A 22,485-nucleotide genomic window follows, 5' to 3' on the forward strand; every position below is an offset into this window, starting at 1 on the left:
GTTTTCAGCTTTGGAGACTCCCACTATCTCCAGGTGTAGGGGGTCGCAATAGGCCCTTATTGTGCTCTGTCCTATGGGAACCTATACCTGGGGGGTGGGAGAGACACAGTTTTTCCAATCATGCCTTGTTGATGCACCTGTGCACTTTCTTTAATGGCATAGGTACATCAGTGGCATGCTTATTATATAGGATGGAACCAAGACATTATTGGAAGAACATTTTGGAACAGTTGTACTCCACATTTAAACATTAGCTTTAATAAGATATGTAACATTAATTTTGGATGTGGAGGTTTTGATACAACAAGCAGGCTGGCAATCTTTTTTCCAAAAACCAAACAGAATTCAAAGGAATCCTTTTAGTAGGTGGTTTCCTACAAATTATGTTATAATACTGTAATTATAAACCACAATCATGCTCATTTTGTCTAGGGTACAATGAGAAAGCAGTTTTACTTACCTTACTTCTTGCTGTTGCAGGACCCCTCCCTCCATTCAAATGACCCTCTGAAGCTGCTTCTCTTAGGCACTCTGTTAGTCACTGGCACTCTGGTGTCCTGCATTGTAAATGAGAGCATTAAGGGCTCATCCACAACCTGCAGCATCAGAGGGAAGCAGTGAGTGTTGGCTACTAAGAGAGTAAGGCATATGGCAATTCTTACCCTTTACAAAAATTTGTATTTAAAATGTTATTAAACCCAGGGCTCTGCATTCATTATATCTGGTCTCCCAGAGTAAACCAAACATGGAAATGCAATCGTTTTAGTAAATATAAACTGCTAAACACCTTTTCTCAGCATCAGTATTTAGCAGTTTTGTGACTTCTATCAGTGTCTGACTGAGCACTGTCCTATGAGGCTGCAGGGCCCCTGACCCTCTGTCTGGACAGTGCTGATTGGTTCTGTGCCAATCACATGCACCCTCCCAAGATAAAAAACAAACTTTCTTGCAATACACACAAAATGGGCATGTACAGAGTGACTTCAAAGGCTCTGTCTTACCAAGAGATGGATTGGGGACAGTGGAAGTAGGGTAGGATCAGAGAAGACATGACCAAACAGCCTCTTTACACAATTCAGAGGATTAACTCCTTAGATTCCACCGTAAGTATAACAAGCATACTTTACTGCATATACAGACTGATTTTACTGTTGTGGGTTTAGTGACACTTTAACCCTTAAAGTGCAAGGGAGCCTCAATGAAAATGTAGTTTTTTAATTTCCTGGGAGTTTAGCTTTAACACACACAATTCATTTTGTTCACTGTTTTTGAATAGGACTTGAAAAAGGTTATTCATGCTAGTCTTGAAAATAGAATTGAGGTGAGGTAGTGTTTTTCTACATTATCCTTTACGTCCTAAGACAAACACAAGTTACAAGGTAGTGAAAGGTACTTGGCTCATATGTCAAGCACTAAACTGCAAGTGAAGAGCAGCGCATAGGTGGAAGAACTGGATTCATTTTATTCACATATTCTATTTCCATTTACAATTTGGAAAGTGAGGAGATTCAACTGTAAAAGAACTCAGTGTTTCAAAAAACATTTTCTTTTTTGGCCATCAGCAGACTTTGCATGCAGCTGCAATGAACATTAGAGGTCTAAGTAAAAGTTGTTGATTGCATTGTTTTTCTTTTTTAATGTAGATTTTATTTAATAATTAAGAATTATTTTCATTCCCTTCTCTAGTACTATGGCTTTACAGTTTATTACCATACTGTATATCATGTAGCCATGGATTATTCCAACATTCTTAAATTGAAACTATGGGAAAGCTAACTTAAAGTACCAATTGTAGCAGATCAAAGGCCAAGCTATCAGCACATACCTTTTTGAGTGACAATCCACCCTACAAGTGTGCTTAGAGTGTACCCAGTGTGTCTCCAGTTCCATTGGAGATTAGGCACTCCCCTCTCTCCATCACACAATATAACATTAGTGGGCACAACGTGGTGTGGCAACAATAACACACACTCAGTCCAGGTGCAAATAACAGAACTTATATTTAAGTCAATGAAAAACTGTTCATAACAAGCCCGGTGGAAGGAAGCCCAACCAGGAACACTCACGGATGCCAACAGCGTGGTTTCGGCCAAACTGTAAGCATCTGCCTGGAGGGGCGGAATGCAGCCTGGCTGGTCCGAGCCCAAATGGGAAGATGTCCAAGAAGACTGGCAGATCCCTAAGCTTTCCCAACATGCCCGGAACCTTTCCCTACCGCTAATATTGTCCCTGACAGAAAGGTGACCTGTCCCTACACTACCTACATGCTAGAGTACACGACAAACCCAGGATCCAGGGTCTTAAATTGACTCTACCACACCTAAGATGGCCCAGTGACCCAGGAAACCATAGAAGAACCATGCTCCTCTTCACTTTCTCTCCCTCTGCATGTCACTGTGGATCAGCGCCATGTGCAGTGGAGAAAACAGGCTGCACCTGCCTACAAGCATATGCGCACACCAACTCATTGTTACATCAGGAACAGGAAGATGTGTTTTTTCCAACAGGTTCATATTAGGAGCTCAAAATAAATCTTGTCACAATAATAGTGTAATAAATATGTTCATTATTATGAGGTATTTGGCATATACATACTTTGTTTTCTGGAAACCCCTAGAAATGTTCTGTCAATGTTTGGTCAATGACATCAGCCTGTAGACCCAACCCTTTTTGTTTATACTTAGTAATAAGGGCTAGAAACTCTCATTCACAGCAAGTGAGCAACAGAATCAGATGTGTTGGCAGTTTTTCCCTTCAGGTGGTCAGTTGGCATTGTTCATCCTGATTTATGTGAATCTTGGTTGATGCATAAGATGTTGTACCAGGCAAGGTACATTCCCCATTTAAAGGCATGTGACCTCTAATAGTTCAGGAGGTGCATACGCATGCCCCGTTTCCTGACCAGTTAGGCTGTTTGATTGGGTAAATATCTGGTATAGATTTGGGGGGGGGGCATGCATTTTTTCCGTTGTTTGCATGGGATTCCATCTTAAGATCCATACTAGGCCCCAAGGGTCTGATATAGAATTTGGAGGGAACCCAACACAGTTTTTTAGGTTGTTTTTTTTTTACACCCATACTAGAAGATTTAGTTTTTGCATAGGGTCCTCCTTTAATATCTATACCAGACCCTCATCTAGATTAACAGCCAGGAATGGTAATTTACCTCCATTTTAAACAGTATTTTTTTCTTCTTTGTGAATGTCAGTTTTGCTGCAAGTTAAGGGCATCCCTCACGCATATTATTTAAAAGAATTTAGCATTTTTAAGTTTCACTTTAAGCATTATTAAAATCACTGCTCCCTTCCAAAATGAATTAAAAAATGTTTTTTTTTTTTTTTTGCTTTGGTATATGTATACTAGGGAAGTGCACAGCCTCCCATGCAAGTTGTTTGACAATTCTTGAAAATGGCCATTGCTTTCTGTTAACATTCACGTCTCATGGACTTCAAAAGAGTTTGGATTTGGCTTTCAAACTTCAGTGATGTTTGGTGAACTTACCTGGACAAACTCAAGTAAGTTGGGGTTATCCCTAGTAGTAAATATGTCTTCATAACAATTCAATGTAACTTCCTTGTCAGAAGGCTGCACTCATTTCATTGCTCGTGTAATAACAGCAATACTGTTTCAAGACATAAAAAAGTGTGTTGGGGGGGGGGGGGGGGGGGTGAGTGATATTTTTAATAAACTAGTTCTCTTTGCTGACCTGTTCAAATTGATTTGGGATGCAATGGACCTCTTTTGGTGAACTGCCAATAACTAGGAATGTTTTACATGATTGTTCACCAGGTGAAGTACACCATGGCAGCTGCGTGGCAGCTGTAGAGGATGCAGAGTTGATGTAACACAACTGAAGCTTGCGTATGTCCTTCTGGTGAATTGAGGAGGTGTAACAAGGTCAATAGCCTGTTCTCTTTGTTCATATTTACTAGTAATTGTGGCCATGTGTAAGCAATAACATGGACCCGAGTGCAGAGAAGAAGTGCAGATTATCAATGCTGAGGGACACTCCTACAAAGCTTTTTGATTTTTAGGTTTAGCAAACAATACAATGTACCATAAACAATATTTTCCTAGAAAATTTTTATTGAATCATTGGAAAACTGGTAAACATTCTGTGTCCCTGGTACAAAAAAAAAGCACAAGCAGATCGTGCAATAATGGAGGGAACATTTTATTCCTAATAGCCTAGTAATTCATAACAGTAGATACATAGTACATTCATGCTTATACAGGATGTAACAGGCAAATGTTTTTAAAATATACTTGCAAAGACTATGATTATTAGTGCGGAATGTGAGCACCCACACAAATACAATCCAAAATATATCTAGTTACAAGATTCACAAACAGTTTCTTTCAGTGTTCATAGCATTTTCATATTTTATTTTATTCTTTGCTGTTGCTAGTCACCATTATATGATATTTTTGTTCTCTGTGAATACTCAGGTAAACTTAATTTGTCAAAAATGGAAAAAGGAAAATGTGGATCATATTAGTTAATCAGATATTTGCTTTTTGTTTTGCATCTGCAGAGAATAATATGTAATGTAAAAGCAAATATTTCTGGAATTGGCATAGGTCATTAGGTCTGCTCTTAATCTTGTTAGCAAGATAAAGAAGAAAAGGAAATGTTGTGACTGAAACCTTAACAATGTGGTCAGAAATATACAAAAATACAAGTTTTTCAATCCAGACAGGGCAAAAATACCACCACAGAGAAATGACTTGATGCAGTTCGGTTTACATATTGGAAAATGAGCAGTCAAAATGATGTGGAAATCATACCACCTTTCTTGGGTGAGCACTGTGCCAGATACCCTTTGATGCCTCTGATTACAACAAGGTTCCGTCTTCCTGATTCAGTGTTTTCCATGATTTTGTCCTTTGGATGACATACACAGGAGGTGTAAGGTCAGGATGAATAGTCCTTGCCTTTCAGGGCGAATTATGACACTGTTCAAAAATTGGAGATAGTCAGTCTTTATTACATAAACAGTCTGTTAAAAAAAATGCTATATGCGATATAATATGCTACAGTATTACCATGTGCTGTTTCTCTAAATGCATCTTGTGTAATGTTTTTATATAAAAAAACATTAGCTATTTTGGCTAAAAACAAAGTTAACTTCAGCGTCTCTCAATGTGATAATTAGTTGGGAAACCAACTGCATGTAGAAAAAACAGCACATAACATCAACACATAACTGTTGTTTTCACTCATAGCTATTTTATATAAACCACATTTATATATTATACTTAATGGTTCATATAGTTATCTGATTATTGCTTATTTAAGCCAATGATCATGTCCTCAGTACATTATATGGGTCTATTACTTGTACATAGATTTGATTTTGTCTAAGAATAAGCTTTTGCATACTATGTGTGGTGAAAAAAGATCTGAGCTCTATTATTTCAGCAATAATCAAGGCGTAGGGTTACCCAGTGGGCTGGAACACATGTCCTTTCTTGTCTGGTTGTCATGGACAACAAAATATTAAGCCAGATGATATCGCTCAGCTTTATCGGAATTACACACACACATTCTGGATGTCTTCCTGGAGCTTGACAGAGTATATTACTGGGGCTTTCCTGGCCTCCAGGAATCTTTTTTAAATTCACTCTTTGTTAGTTGCATATAAAGTCCCTCAGGCACTTGTAACTTTTATTAATTCTGCTATCTTGATATAATGAAGAGGATTAGATTGACCTGGGAGAGTGCCATTAATATCTTCCCTGCATGCTATATTTTATAGTAATGTAGCATAATGTGTTACATATTTGGTGAACAACGTGTGATCCAAAAGCAAACCAAAAATGTATTAATACTCCCTGCCACATACTCAGCAGAACAAAAAGTCCCTCCCTTTTGAGATGTTTACTTCTTCTAGCAAAATGAGTTTAAAGTACCAGTCCATTCAAAATAGATTTTTGGTCACAAGTTGAGTGGATAATCTGCTGGATTAATTTATTTCTTAGTTTACATCATCCTAACATGATATTGGGACTATTATCTCCGTAATAATACACCTTTGATTTAACTTCAGGATAAAAATTGGCTCATCTCTGCCTCATGTTAGGTTCTGGATCTGAAGACAATATAGTGTGGTACTGCAAAGAAAAGAAGCTCACAAACTGTTTTATGAAACTGACGTGCCACTGGCCAACTGGTACAAGGTTGAAAGTTTTGGCTTTATTTTTTGAGTACATTTTCCTATAGCTTTTTTATTTGTTGTGACTGCTACTTCCACTGGTCAGTTCCACAGTCAGGTTTGGACTGATGTTTTTAAGTACAGGATCCTGTATTGTAGAAGCTATGTGGTTGTAATTTCCTGTATAGCCGATTTTCATTTCATGTTGTTCTTGTTATCTTGTCCTCAATGTTCCTAGTTCCTTAGTCATTGCCAAGTTCCTATTACTATATGCTTGGCTCTGTCTCTTAGATTGTTTGACTTCTGGTTCCTGTCTGTTCTCAGTCTACTAAAACCCTGTAATCTTTTCACCTGATATTCCTAATCCTGTTGAACACTTCCACTGGCCTGTTGGACTTCTTGGACCTGATAACTTTCTTGACCCTAAGCCTAGCTGCTACAGCACCTACCCTGATGTTGGCATTGTAATTGTCCCTGCTCTGCTTATCTCATGTTAATTTCGCCAATGTCCTTTGGATATTCACCTTGACAACTCCACAGTTCATAGCTCACCTTCTCTGGGGATCAGACTTCTTTTAAGTTAGGTACAGATACAGCATGCTCAAAAAGTGGCTGCTAAAGGTGAGGCACCACAGCAGTGGTCCTATAGTCCTATTAGAGACCTGGCCCTTACAAATACAAAAAACATTTCCTGTTAAATTCTTTAGCATGCAAAAATACATCATAATAAAAAGCTCACATCCAATTCTTCAGGATTCCAAACAGAACCATAAATATATTAAGTAATATACAATTTTTTGGTTGTGAAACATATCTATTAGGCTCACAAAAGAACCATTCATTTATAGTAGAACTAAAGGCAAAACTTTTTTTTTATTTTGGTTAGAGTAAGGGAGGCTTAAAACCCTTGTCAGTTTTTATTTCCATCTGTGTCCCATTGGGGATATTTCTATTCAATCAAGTCATTTTTTATTTTATTTTCAAATTAACAACAAAAAAAAACCTTCAAAACACACAAATCAATCCCACAAAACAACCTCCCCCCCCCCCCCCCCCAAAAAAAAGTGATATCTCACTATCACCTATACTTGCACATTGTCTTTGGAGAATCTGCAGTTCTCTCGGCTTGTCCACATGTCTCTACCTCAGCTTTCATGCCAGATATCTCGAGCAGCTCCGATCTTCTGTTCACATCTATGCAGTTGACGTGACAACTTGCAGCGTCCTTGCAGTTTTGCGTTAAAGCTTTCATCACATCAAATTCAATATAATAATTCAATTTTTCCTACATGAGATTAACAATATAAAGCCAACCATTACAATCAATTTAATTAAATTACTGTCCCCTAGTGATATATATATGCATATACAGTTATCCTCCACCATAAATCCATCTCATTACTAACTTTCCTCAGCAGCATTGGTATGTTCAACTATTTACTCGGATAAGTTGTAGACTAATCACCAAATTTCCAAAAATGTATTAGGGCTTCTACTATGTTTATATGCCAGTTCCTCCCATTTTAGACTAAGATTAATCGCTTCCGACCATTGAGCTGGTGTTGGCGGAGAATTTGATATCCATTTTTGTATTTTAAGTTAACGGGCTATATACATAGATCTTGAAAACAATTATGTGGTACGTGGCACCATCAGTGATTGGCCTCCATCCCAAATTTGGACCGAAAGAAAGAGAATTTGGTCAGGGGGGGCTTTAAATTAGTCCAATTACTATATAGAGTAAGCGCATAGGATGTAAAACACAGTATTACCTGTATGAGTTTATTGCATAATATCCAACAAAAAGTTTTTTTGGGTCTTTGAATGAGAGATATATACCAAAAAGCAGTCATTGCAAAGAGCATTCTACTGTACCTTGTGAGCTCATATACAGCATACTCAATGACAAGAAATGCATACACAAAATCGTATAAATGCAAGGCATGCTGGTACTTTGGCATATCATGGATTTAAGACAAGTCCTACACAACATAGACCACTGGAAGGGTTGGATGGTATATTAAAGTCTTGAGTGGAACAATGTAGAAGACATATAAACTAATCTGTATTGACATCATGCATCTATGTAGGAACAATGTGTTTTGTTGGGGTATGCCAACTCTTCAAGGGCGAATGCAATGTGATCTATAAAGAGATGTAACCATATGATATAATTTAGCTAAATAATAGGGGGAAGTAATGGGTGTAAGGGATAGAATGGACATCCCTATAAATACTCACATAAACTACATAGTTGTGAACAGAGGATCGGAGCTGCTCGAAATGTTTGGCATGGGAGCTGAGGTAGAGACACATGGACAAGCCAGGAGCACTGTGGATTCCCCAAAGACAATGTGCAAGTATAGATGACAGTGAGCTAACACTTCTGTGGATTAAAATTAGTAGTATATATTGAATGTATAAATCTATACACCAGGTCAAGTGAAGGGAAAAACAAATCATGAATAAAAGTATAGATACTCAAAAAACAATTGAGTACGAGAACGAAAGAAACACATCCTGGGTGAGATTATGTAGAAACCAAAGGGGAAAGAAACACATAGTGCTAAAAGTATAAATGAAACCTCTGATGATTTACCTTGTTGGTTCACATATAATTGGGAGCCAAAATCACAAGTGAATGCTTGCATGTGAGGTGCTGCCAGAAAGACCCACAGAACCAAATGAAGTGAGTTAAATGCTCCCAGCTGATGCAATGTGTCACACCCAGCGTCACGTGGGCATCACAAGACAGGGAAGGCTTTTTTTGCTAGAGCAAAAGAATCTGCCCATACAGGCTCCAATACCTCCCAAATGTCAGCCTAGATGGAAATAAAAACTCGCTCAGGTGCTGCGACATCAAAATATGTCACACACACTGAGCAGTAATGTGGCGCTGATGCGATGAGGAGCAAACCCGCCCAACCCCCCTTTTGTCGGATATTATGCAATAAACTCATACAAGGAATACTGTGTTTTACATTCTATGTGCTTAATTTATATAGTGTTTGGCCTCATTTAAAGTCCCCCTGACCAAATTCTCTTTCTTTCTATTCATAAATCTTAACCACATCACATGCATCTCAGTCGGGAGAACATCTTTCGACATAATCCCTAGCAATGCTATTTTTGGGTCAGACTGAACCTGTGTACCACATAGAGTATTTAAAGTATGAAACACATATTCCCAGTAGTGATGCAATTTGGGGCATCGCCACAACATATGTATAAGTGTACCCGTATCAATAGTGCACCTCATGCCGCGTACACACGGTCGAACTGTTTGACGTACTTAGTCCGTCATACAATCCGACGTACAATCCGGCGTACTTTCCACTGAACGGACTTGACCACACACGGATACCCAAACAGTCCGACGAAAGCTTGCGCGATGACGTACAGCACGTACGACGGGACTAGAAATAGGAAGTCCAAGACACAGCAAAGCCCTGTAAATCCTTTCTGGGCATGCGCCATTCTTAGTCCGTCGGAATAACATACTGACGACCGTATTGTCCGCTGAAACCAAAGTACGACGGACAGATTTTTGGAAAAACCGAAATTCTTAGTACTCCGGACTGCACGCTGAAAAAGTCCGCTGAAGCCCACACACGAGCGGATTGTCCGCTGAAATGTGTTTCAACGGACTAAGTACGTCAAACAGTTCGACCGTGTGTACGCGGCATTAGACAATTTGATGTAGTTGCTTTATCCCAGGAATGTAGCTTTAAGGTAGTGTAATGGTATTTATGAATAATGAATAACTGGGTCAGACACTGTGAGGCAGCTAAGGATACTTTAAATACGTTTTTCAATGCTTGTTCCCACTCCTCATCACTAAGAGTCTCCAAGTCCCTATGTCATTATCCAAAACTGACATCTTTTATATTTAGCCCCTTTCACACGGTGCTGTGGCTGTGTCGGCAGTCAATTTCGCAGCACTATTCGGCCACTAGCAGGGCACCTTTACGCCCTGCTAGCGGCCGAGAAATGGTTAAAACCACCCGCAAAGCGCTGCTGCAGCATCGTTTTGCCAGCGGTATAGTATCGCTGCCCATTGATTTCAATGAGCAAGAGTGGTGGAGGAGTGGTATACACACCGCTCCTTCACCACTCCAAAGAGGCTACTAGAAGGACTTTTTTTTGCATCCTGCCAGTGCACCGCTCCATTGTGACAGCCCTCGGGCTTTCACATTGGAGGACCAGGAGCAGCTCTTTCAGGGCACTTTGCAGATGCTATTTTTAGCACTGTAGCGCCTGCAAAGCACCCCAGTGTGAAAGGGGCAGTGGAGCTAATTTCCTCTCTACATATGCACTCACTTGTGACGCCTAAATATTTAAATGTAGAAACTACAGTTATTTGGGATGCAGGTGATGGCAGATTGGTTACCAGAGGGTCCACAGGTAAAGGAACAAATGTATTCCAATTTATTGTAAATCCTGAAAAAGAGCCATGTGTGTTAAATAAGGACATCACTGTTATTAAGGACTACAAATTATCTCCCAAAAATAGAAGTGTGTTGTTGGCATATAAGGCGATCTTATCCTATCCTTGAGGCCTACAGAACCCAGATATATTCGATGATTGGTGGATAGCAGCAGCCAAAGGTTCAATAGCAAGGGCAGAGAGTAAGGGTGACAATGGAGATCCCTGTCTTGTTCCTCGTTGTAAGGAAAAGGTAGCCGATACATGTCCATTTACCTGAACCCATGCCACCGGAGCAGCATAGAGGAGTTTTATCCAGTTTATAAAGTGGGGTCCAAATCCAAAATTCTCTAGACAATGCCATAAAAAGTCCCAGTATATGCTATCAAAAGCTTTTGCTGCATCAAGCAACAATATAGCCCTGTTACCTACATTTTCAGACGGAATCTGCGTAAGAAATAATTGGCTTATATTCACTGCTGTAGATCTATTTGGGATGAAACCCGACTGGTCTAAATGTACTATTTTAGATATTACTTTTGCCAGTCTAATATCTAACACTTTTGCCAGTAATTTTTCAGATTTTTCGCTATATATTGAAGTTCAGCCTGTAAAACAGCTACAGCCACAGAACATTCCCAAGTCTTAGATCTTTTTTTAATTTTTTTAAATTTGTGAAATAAATAAGCCTCTTATATAGGCTTTTAAGAAGTCCCAATGAATCTGCAAAGATACAGTGGGTTTGTTAATAGTACCGTAGGCCAAAATATCAAGCAAGATACTCTCCTTTGAAGGAAAAAGATCAAACCAATAGGCATTAAGTTTCCATAAGGTGCTGATCTGGGTAGAATATAAGGTTAGCTTGAGAATCAATGGGGTGTGATCGGACAACCCCCTAGCTGCGTAAGTCACTTCAGATATCATAGGTAACATTGCAGAAGTAACTACTGCCAGTCTATTTTAGATAAGGCCATATGGGTGCTAGATAAACAAGAAAGCTCTCTGGCATAGGGATGTAACATTCTCCATACATCCATTAGGCCAATTTCCCGAGCATACCCAGCAAAGGACTTGCATACAAAAGTCACCTGTCCAATTGCCGCACTATATTTATCTAACTGAGGGTCAAGATAATTATTAAAATCCCCTACAATTAACCAGGGAACATCAGCTTTATCAAAGGTGAAATTCAAAAATTATTTAAGTACCTCTGGTGAGTATGGAGGTGGTATATATACATTGGCTAACACATACGATGTTCTAAACATTGTACAATATAGGAAGATATAGCAACCTCTAATGTCCATCTATACCTGTCTAATTTCTATTCACTTTATTTTCCATAGCCAAAAGAAGAAGTGAAAAGAAATCCCTGATTGTCCTCACTGGAAGATTTTTCTTGTTACAGTGACAACCCAAAGTTTTTTTCACTTTTAGTGATAATTGTAAACAGGACAAATAGAGACAGTTAATTTCCCTAATAGGGGTAAATACAGCAATAAAAACCTGGCGGGTGTTCTAATCCCTCTCCACTCTATCCAAAACAAAAAAAGTTTTGCCTTTAGTTATTCCTTAAATAGGGCCTCCAGAAAATTACCCCCTGCCTACCTCAGTACTCTCATTTAATTAGTTCTCTGTTCTAAATTTTAAATATTGTATATTATACCAGTATTGTACCCGTTTTCATTTAAGGAAAACTAAAAGCTTCTGAGAAAAAAGTGACACTTTTTGATTTTAACTTGTAAGGCAAAAGCTTGTTTTTCTCACAAACCCAGACTTGACATCATATTGTGTGCTTAAGATGGGGTGTGGCCTTTCTGGTGACATCTGTTGGTTTACATAATAGAAACAAATTTTGTCTTCCAGCTGAATTTGTGGGATTATCTATAAGAAAATGATTTTTCTTTGGCATTAATTTGCAAAGAGTCGCTTATCATTGTTAAGGCTTGGGCTACAAACAGTTTGAAATCATGAAGACGTGCTATTGCCCATGGTAAAGATCATTTTGTCATAAACACATAATTTTATTATACTGTCATCAGTTTAAAATAGAAAAAAATGGTATTTTGATGAGCTGCTATGGTGTTTTGTTCATTGCCCTATTAAACAAGAGCCACAGTATGAGAAGGCGCTGTTGGTTAACTCCTTTCTTCTTGTAAATTAGCAGTTCCCTAGTGTATAATATCGTAAACTCTGGAAACTGCTTCTCTAAATGTCTGCTGATAACCATGTAGGCTTGGCCATGAATGGCAGATGTGTCACTGAAAACAAGTGACTGTTTCACATCTGCTCATCTTTAATCCAGCTGTACTGTCACCACCCTCTGCAAATGGTCAGACGTACATTCTATGAGCTTTTTCCATTGCTATAAATTATACCCTCAAACCCTTTGAGAAGAAAAATATGCATACCTTGCCCAGTATATTTCCAAAAATAGCCTGCACTGAATACCACTAAAAGGAAGAACTCTACTACAATGTGCTCCTGAACTTGACAATCCAGTTGGGCCACCAAACCACTGATTCAAAGACACGTGAGCCTGACTGACTCATGCTGCGTACACACGATCGGAATTCCGGCCAGAAAAAGACCGATGAGAGATTTTCATCGGAAAATGTGGCCATGTGTATGCTCCATCGGAATTTAGTTGTCCGAATTTCCGTTAGCCAAAAATTGATAGCATGTTCTCAATTTTCCCGATGGAAAAACTTTCTATCGGTAATTCCAATCGTGTATATGCAATTCCGACATGCCAAAAATCACGCATGCTCAGATTCAACTACGAGACAGAAGCTATTGGCTACTGGCTATTGAACTTCCTTTTTCTAGTCACGTCATACGCGTTGTACGTCACCGCGTTATAAACGATCGGAATTTGATGTGACCGTGTGTAGGCAAGATAGCTTGAGCCGAATTCCGTCGGAATTCCATCGGGAAAACCATCAGAGCTTTTTCCGACGAGAATTCCGATTGTGTGTTCGCGGCATTAGACTTGCTGCTAACCTGTTCCATACTACATCTGATCTTTGTGCCAGTTGAAATGAAGCTGCTTGCTTAGTGTAAGGTTTAGAGGCCAACATAGAGGTAGTGATTGCCATATTTTGAGAAAGGAATACAATGGTGTGTGCATTTTGTCATGTGCACATAACACCGAAGCAAAAAATTAATATGAGACCTTAGAAAACTTGTAGCGCGGCTCAAAGCCCAGGTATTCAGTACTGCCACTGGATCTCAGAGAAAGAGAGCAGGCGTCCAACTCCACTGATCCAAAGTGTCAGTATAGAAAGCATGGGACGCCGCTCTGCCAATCTAATGTTTAGGAATATGTAAAGCCATTCACATGCTCTTAAACCTTGGGTCAGCAGAGCAGCGCCCCATGCTTTCTATATTAAAAAAATTAATGTGGCTATCTTACTCTAAATAATGGCTGTAGCTTGAAGTGACACTAAAACCTTAAAAATATAAATTCTATTTAAGTATGTATTCTAAAATCAAATCCCTCTTCAAACGTTAGGCAGGCTATAGACAGTCCAAATCTCAGTAGGAACCGGCCAAGATTCTAACCATGTATGGGCAGGCTGAATGTACCAAGTTGATCTATAAACTTACAACCAGCCTGCTGGATTTTACCTGCAATTATCTCTAGCAGATTCAGGGCTGCCGGGAGGGGGGGGATAGAAAGTGGCTAGATGTCATGGGAGTCGCACATCAAAGCAAGACCCTCTGTGTAGGGAAAAGTGGCAGTCTCAGCCTGGACCCCCACCAGGCCACGCCCCAACACATTGTTATTCATTGCAGGGGCTGAAGGGAGAGAAGTGAGTGGAGGTAAAGGTGCGAGTGCTGGGGCCCTCAGGATGCCTGGGTCCCCTACATGTGTATGGGCTGCCCCCTCCCCTGAGAATCATAGGTGTGTGTGGGAGCCACTCAGGCTGCCTGGAAATAGAGTCCTGTGCCTGCTGCTTTGAGTCCTGGCTGGAAAAGGAGCTTGTCTATGCTCCAAGTAATGATAGCAAGTGGCTAGATATCCCAGGAGCCACAGATCAAAGAAAGATACGCTGTGTAAGGATAAGTGGAATATTGTCCACCAGGGCATACTCATGGGGATAAAGTCTTCAGGTGGAGGGGTCAGATTCAATGCATCTTCGGCTACCACTACTGTTTCCAATTTAGAAAATAAGTGTCAGGTGTGTGAAGTAATATGCACTGCTGCTTAGGGAGATTGTGTCTTTAGGGAGATGCATAAACATAATGACTATGAAAGATCTAGCTGCAAAAAGATCTAGAATGTCCAGCCTCTTGTTAAGTGTGAAGAAAGAGAAAGTGCAAAAGTGTGGTGATATTGCTAAAATGTAAATGCTCTAACCCCCCTCTCTTAAACCCCCCTTCCCATTAAAAAAAACAAAACAAAAAAACAACAGCTTTAATAATATTTCTCTTAAAAACAACATGCACGAAAAAAATCTATTGCGAAAAGACCCAATAAAAAGGAAGTTTAACTAGAACCTTATGAAGTTCTAGTTAATGTTTACACAATAACGTAAATAAATGGGTCAAAGGGAAATTCTAGCAAGACACTTTGTGATTGAAATGAGAACAAAGGTGAAAATGTAAATAAAAATACATATAAAAATAAGATGAATGAAGGATAAAAAAATGGAAATGAAGAGATGAAAATAATGAGTGTAGATGTAAATAATCAAAATTCATGTAATCAAAATTCACAGGCAACATAGGATAGAAGAACTTGGTTGAATCAAGGGAGACTGAACAAAAGGAGAAAAATACATAAGGATGATAATAGATGTCAGAATGAAAATGACCATGTGTCAGTGTAATACCAACGTTGTCAAGAGACTCTTGAGTAACTCATGGGGGAAAAAAAAAAAATAGGTGTTAAAACAACAAATGGATAGCTCTTAAAGAGGAAGTAAACCCTGTCAGTTTGTTCTTTTTTGCAGGCTAGCTGGCAAGTGTGCTGGGAAATTCTCAGTTTGTATTGTGCCATGCCCTTCCTTGTGCATCTTACTTCAAAAGCTTGTTAAACATTGGTGCAGTTGTCATTCTTGTATAGCTTGAATCGTTGGATTTGGCATGGGGACACATTGGATGCCACCATGACAAGGTAGACTCTTTTGAGCAGGACCCTACACTAACACCAACTGCACTACCTTTTCTAGAGACAGTCCAATCCAGCAAAGAGGCAGCCCCATATATTCAACAAAATGACAGCCCAATCCAGCAAAGAGACATCCCAATATATTCAGCAAAGAGATGGCCAAATGCAACAAAGAGACATCCCAATCCAGCAAAGAAACTTCCCCATATATTCAGCAAAGGGATATCCCAATCCAGCAAAGAGACAGCCCAATCTAGCAGACATCCCCATAAAGCCAATAGACAGCCCAATCCAACAGAGACATCCCCATGAAGCAAAGAGACAGCCCAATCCAACAGAGACATCCCCATATAGTAAAGAGACAGCCCAATCCAGCAAAGAGACTCCCCATATAGCAAACATCCACTAAGGCTGCTCAAAGCTTTCCATCTTTTGCAGGCTGTACATGTGCTGTATAAAAAGTGCAGAGAGAATAAAGCACCCATAAATGAATCTAAGGTATCCCATGCCATTCCAATTCCTGTGCCTGCTAGCCCCTCCCCTTGGTCTCACTCAGCCCCACCCCCTCTCACAATTCAGCAGCGATTGTTTCTCTACAGGACCCATACTGAGGCAGGACCCCACTCTGCCAATACTGATGCTGGGTTGGAGCTGGAGGATATTGTTATTCATTGCAGGGGCTGGAGGAAGAGAAGTGGGTGGAGGCAGCTAGGTAAAGGTGCCCCCCCTGCAAATCAAGTGTATGTGTGAGCCACTCAGGCTGCATGGAAATAGAGTCCTGTGCCCACTGTTATGAGAGCTGGCCGGGAAAGCAGCTTGTCTATATTTTCTCCCTCCTTTGTAGGAGGGAGGTATACTGGATATTTAAATTTGATACTCGCATTCCCAGAGGTTTAAACTATAAATGGGATCTCACACATTTTATGAATAGTTTCCACCACTCCTCATTATAGTGGTTGTAAACCCTTACAAAGCACTTTGACCTACAGGTAAGACTAGATTAAGGCTTACCTGTAGGTCCAAGAAATATCTCCTAAACCTACACGATTTAGGAGATATTTACTAAAAGACAGGCATCGCTGTCTAGGGTGCATGCGCCGTAGACAGCGACGTGCAGGTGCACTATTGCCGTTAGCAGCATGCCGCTGCTAACGGCGATATGCCGTTAGTGGTGGCTCCCGTGCGCATGCGCGGGAGTGACGTCATCGCTGCTCCGGCACTGTGAGTGGCCGGAGCAGCGATACCGGGAAGAAGATGGACGCTCCGTGCTACAGGGGACAGCGGTGACATCGCTGGCTCCTGTGTCAGGTAAGTGACACATAATGGGCTACTATGCGATGCATAGTAATCCATTATGCTTTACCTTTGCAGGGAGACAAAGAAGAAGTAAACCCATCAGGGTTTAACAATTTAGATTAAAAATATAGGTTTTACTCCCACAGAATTGCTTCACCAGGACTCCTCTATGCAGTTCCAACCTAACCTAAATTTTTGTTTTTCACACCTTCTTCATACCTCAAATTAGCCCCACTTCAGAGCTCATATCAGTCCCCTTACTACTTTCAGCTTTACCACCCATTCAGGCATCAAACCAGCATTGCACCACAGAGCATACTGAAGAAGTCTATTCCAAGGTTTACCTTAAGATTCTGCACTCTGTTATGTTTTTGTTAAATGACCAGAATCAGTAGTGTAATACTACTGCCACTGAATGAAAACTCCCTGCTGTATAGCTGCAAGCATCTTGCTACTTGGATGCAAGTGATCACCTGCATCCTAGCAACTGAGGAATATAAGGGAACAGGTGCAAACACTATTATTTCTCTAATAGACTCAAAAGGGTATATAGGAAGTCCATTTAGAGTCCATATATCATGAGGATAAGTAGGAGTCCATACACTGGGGGCTGCCACCAACATAGGAATATAAGCCAAATTCCAGCACAGCTTATTTTAAAAAACATCCAAAAGGCAACTCACATGTTGGAGTATAAAAAGAACATCTGTGTATAGAGATATTCTGAGGGATGAGGGTGGTGAGCCCTGTGAGCCCCTCCTAGGGCTGTAAAGCACAGGTTCCTCGCTGGTTACCACAGATGGTAGGAACAGCTGTGCGGTGGATGATCCCAAAACGAGGCTTGGTGCGCAGATGGTAGAGCAGCATGGAACAATGATGTCACTGGAATGTGATACATTTCCAAGCATGTGTTATGGCAGCCGGGCTCCTTTTTCAAGCTTTTGCCCCATGCCACTCTACCATATGCACACCAAGCCTCGTATTGGGATCATCCACCGCACGCCTGTTTCTACCATCAGTGGTGACCAGCGAGGATCCTGTGATTTACAGCGATACGAGCAGAGGAATCTGACGGCTCACCACCCTCATCACTCGGGATATCTCTATACACAGATGTGCCTTTTATACTTAATCAATGCGAGTTGTCATGTGGATGTTTTTAAAATAAATAGTTTTTACTACTTTTTACTTTACTTTCTACTTTACCTACACTTAGATTATCCTCTTCCCTTGTTTACTAACAACTGAGGATGTTGTGTGGGGCAGCTGCCTTTCTTCTAGCAACCGATGATTTGTGGGTTGCTAGGACACTGGTAGCCACACAGTCACTGATTGTTATATTGCACCATGCAAAAAAAGCATGGTCCCCATGGAGCTGAATCCTCGCTTATTTGTGTTTCACATGCTCCCCACCTCACACACTGCAGCACACTTCCGTAAGTTGTGTTATCAATTCAGAGAGAAGTGGGCAGGACTAGGTGTGGCCTGGTGGATTGACAAGCTACAGGCTTTCGTATCAGTTAAAATTCTGATTGCCATGTCCCCTGCATCTTTTTTCCATTCCACTGTAGTACAAGCAAGTGCAGCCTACATGAGAGTGGCAACTCTGCTCTTCATTAAGGAGTAGTGCAGCATGTTTGCCACACCATCAAAAGAAGTTCTACTTCCCTGGAGGCTCAATGGAAATTTGTGGGACTTTGCAGGGGGGCAAAGAGAAAACTGTAAATTAAGATGCACCTACAGTATGATTTAGTGCTGTAGCACATTTTTTTTTACAAATGGGAGGCCATATTTCTGCTTTAAGAACACATAAAAACTATTGCTTATCACTGTCACTGGGCCAAGACTATTCTATGTTAACTCATATACAGAATGTAGTGTTCATATCTGCATTTAGGTAGAGCAACTTATGGTGAACCCCTAGTCGGTCTTTAAAATAGTAGTAGTGTTAGGTATGGGTGTGGTATTGATGTTCCTTTATTCATCTAGAATGAGCCCAGCCAAAGACAGAGTAAATTTCTTTCCTGCAACCATGGGTATCGTATGAGGAATCCCTCCCGTGGAGCCATTGTGCTCTCCCGGCAGGGGAGGGAGGGGGAGGGGGAGCACAGTGATTATTGCTAGCAGATATAACAGTCAATAGCAATAATCGCATGTAAAATCCGACAGACTGGTTGTACTCAAGTTGACCGATCGATCAACTTGCATACATTCAGCCTGCCCATACATGCTTTGTATCCTGCTGACCCAGCTGAGATTCAGTCCATGGCCAACTGAAGAAATTCAGAGTTGAATTGCATGGATGAAATTGTTTTATTTCTGTTTTTATACTGCTTAAACTGATTAAGTTGAGGTGCCATTGAGAATGAATGATACGTACTAACGTGTAGATGGTGCTGCAGTAACATAAATTGTAAATGTGTTACTGCAATGCACAGCAACAAACAGGTCTCATTAGGCTCACATCTATGCCTTGTAGAAACACATGCATTACCACACACATTACTGCAATGCACAGGAATGCATATGTTGATGCGTTGCAGTGCCCTTCATTTTGAATAACACACTGATGCTAATGCATTGCAACACACTGCAAAGGTTTTGTGACACGTATGATTTTTGGGATGGCCCTTTGAATGATGATAATGTGTGCACTAATTCTCTGCACCAATGGGTCCTCAATATTATCTATGACTATATAGGGTAAGCTACATCTTCTGTTGCTAGCACATAGTCCCCCTTTATTTATCCTCCATATTGTATACACTTATAGATTTGTGGAATATTTATTTTGTCTAGCCAGTAGCATTTTTGCAGCATTACATAGCAGCCGAAAAACATTCATATGGGACCAATTAATGCAAACAAATCCCTGAAGGTAAATCAACTGTAGCAATACAATTCTGAGTATGGAATCATAGTTACAGGGGAGAGTTGAACCCAGAGAATGAATACAAAGCAGGAGGGGGAAACAGCTCATGACATTCTATAGCATAACTTTGCGAAATCCATGAAGATATTTTTTTTTTTTTTTTTTTTTTGTGAAGAGCAAATTAAAACCACATGGTTCAAGTCTGTGGCTCTTTTCCAAAGTGATGATAGTTTTATGCACATATTATGTAATGAATGAGACTAAAACAAGTGTATTAGAAAGTTACCTCTAAATTATGCATATTGCATTATATATGAGTTTCTTGCTTAATTGCACATAGGAAAAAAGCAATTAGCTTAGATGAATGCTTGGAACAACCAATAAACCACAATTTTTTGAGCCAAAAACACCTGGCGGATAACACGCCAAATGGTATTCCCTTATCACCAATACAAGACCACATGTCTATATGAAATATGTTAGGTCTGTCCAACATGTTTCTGCTTTTGTGCAAACTGTAGTCTACTGTCTTCAGAAAATTCCTTTGCAAGAAGAACTAGGTTTAGGCTGTCAAACACATTTGAATGCATTTTTGTCCTGGATTTAACCTGTTAACCAGTTTAATCTGTAAAATAATTAATTTTCTTGCAAGCTGTATGTATGCAAGGAGCAAGCTAAGGTTACGTTTGTATATATACTTACATTTTCTTTAGCAAAGTCCACAAATGATGATTTATGATCCAAAACCTTTTGATTCTGCATGGCAACAGCAACTCTTAAGTAAAATAAAAACCACAAAGGTCAAAAAGGATTTAATTATTCTTTTCACTCCTACTACTTTCTACTAGAAAGGTTGGCAATAATTAATGAGCAACACAAGTACTTGCACTTCATACTGCATTCCATAGAAGGAGCAGTTTATTTCAAGACCCAACTCAAGGAAGAAGGTTTTTTTATGTTTTGGTTTATGTGTGGAATAGTGTGAGCATTATAATCTCAGTCACCAGCTGTTTGTATTCCAAATTGGGAGAGTTATTTACACTTCTTGTCTATTTTATAAGTGTGGGAGGGGATGTGGTAGAATCCCGGGTGCTGTTATGGCTTCTCGTTATGCCCCATAACCCTCTCATTGGGTGCTTAACTCAGGGGGATCAATAAGATGTATTTTTGGTCATGTTATCCCAGTTTCCCCTTCTCTCTCCATATTGCATTTAACAGAGTGACAGGGAAAATGGGCACAAGCATACTTCTCTCTCTGTCTCTTCTTCTTGATTATTTTGTGATAGCCTATTGAGATCATTTATGTACAAAGCGTGCTGATCGAAATATACAGTGCATCTGGAAAGTAATTACAGTGCCTCTCTTTTTGGCTCATGCCTGGCCACTCTACCATACAGGACTGATTGGTGGAGTGCTGCAGAGATGGTTGTTCTTCTGGAAGGTTCTCATCTCTCCACAGAGAAATGGTCTGTTAGAGTGATCATCAAGCTCCTGGTCACCTCCCTGCCTAAGGCCCTTCTCCTCCAATCGCTCAGTTTGGCCGGGTTGGCCTGCTCTAGAAAGAGTTCTGGTGGTTCCAAACTTCTTCCACTTACAGAAGATGGAGACCACTGTGCACATTGGTTACCTCTATGCTGCAGAAAATTATCTGTACCCTTCCCCAGATCCGTGCCTCAAGTCAATCCTGTTTCTGAGGTCTACAGACAATTCCTTGGACTTCATGGCTCTGTTTGTACTCATGCACATATTAACTGTGAGACCTTATATCAGGCATCTCAAACTGGCGGCCCTCCAGCTGTTACAAAACTACAAGTCCCATCATGCCTCTCTCTGTGGGAGTCATGCTTGTAATTGTTGGCCCTGCAATGCTTAATGGGACTTTTTTTTTTTTTTTGCAACAGCTGGAGGGCCACCAGTTTGAGACCCCGCCTTATATAGACAGGTGTGTGCCTTTCCAAATCATGTCCAATCAACTTAATTTACCGCAGGTGGACTCCAATCAAGTTTTAGAAATATCTCAAGGATGATCAGTGAAAATAGGATGCACCTGAGCTAATTTTTGAGTTTCATGGCAAAGCCTGTGTATACCTATGTATATGTGATTTTTTTCGTTTTTTGTTTTTTATAACTTTGCAAAGATTTCAAACAAACTTCTTTCACTTTGTCATTATGGGGTATTGTTTGCAAAATTTTGAGGAAAGTAATGAATTTAAGTTTTTGAATGAAGCTGTAACATAACAAAATGTGGAAAAAGTGCAGCGCTATGAATACTTTTCGAATGCATTGTATTTATATGTTCCACCTTTAAAATTTCTTGAACTTTGATGTATCCTTATAACATGCTAGCATACTTTCTTTCTTATGTCTTGTATTGTATTCTTTTTTTTTTTTTTCAATAAAAACTATTGGAAAATAAAAAGTTAAAAAAGGCAGGCTCTAAGGAACACTCGGTCTTCTGATGCCATTCTTCTGTATTTCCTTATCTATTTGTTTGCTTAACCACTTGACCTCTGGAAGGTTTTTCCCCCTTCATGACCAGGGAATTCTCTGCTATTCAGCACTGTGATACTTTAACTACTTGCTTACTGGGCGCCTAAACTCCCCTCCTGCCCAGAGCAAT

The 22,485-nt window shown here is 40.0% G+C and overlaps 1 long non-coding RNA gene across 1 annotated transcript; it reads right to left on the minus strand.

The window, feature by feature from the left end:
• Window positions 1-4,158: 4,158 nt before the first annotated feature.
• On the minus strand, window positions 4,159-20,656 carry LOC143984402 (uncharacterized). The gene is made up of 4 exons (XR_013274834.1): window positions 20,568-20,656; window positions 7,238-7,440; window positions 6,708-6,823; window positions 4,159-4,956 (listed from the first exon to the last, which is right to left on the minus strand). It is a non-coding gene; the product is annotated as an uncharacterized LOC143984402 (long non-coding RNA).
• Between the last annotated feature and the right edge of the window lie 1,829 nt (window positions 20,657-22,485).

This window comes from Lithobates pipiens, unplaced genomic scaffold (assembly GCF_037356315.1).
Source record: "Lithobates pipiens isolate NorthernLeopardFrog02 unplaced genomic scaffold, aLitPip1_a1.2 Scaffold_16, whole genome shotgun sequence".
NCBI lineage: Eukaryota > Metazoa > Chordata > Amphibia > Anura > Ranidae > Lithobates > Lithobates pipiens.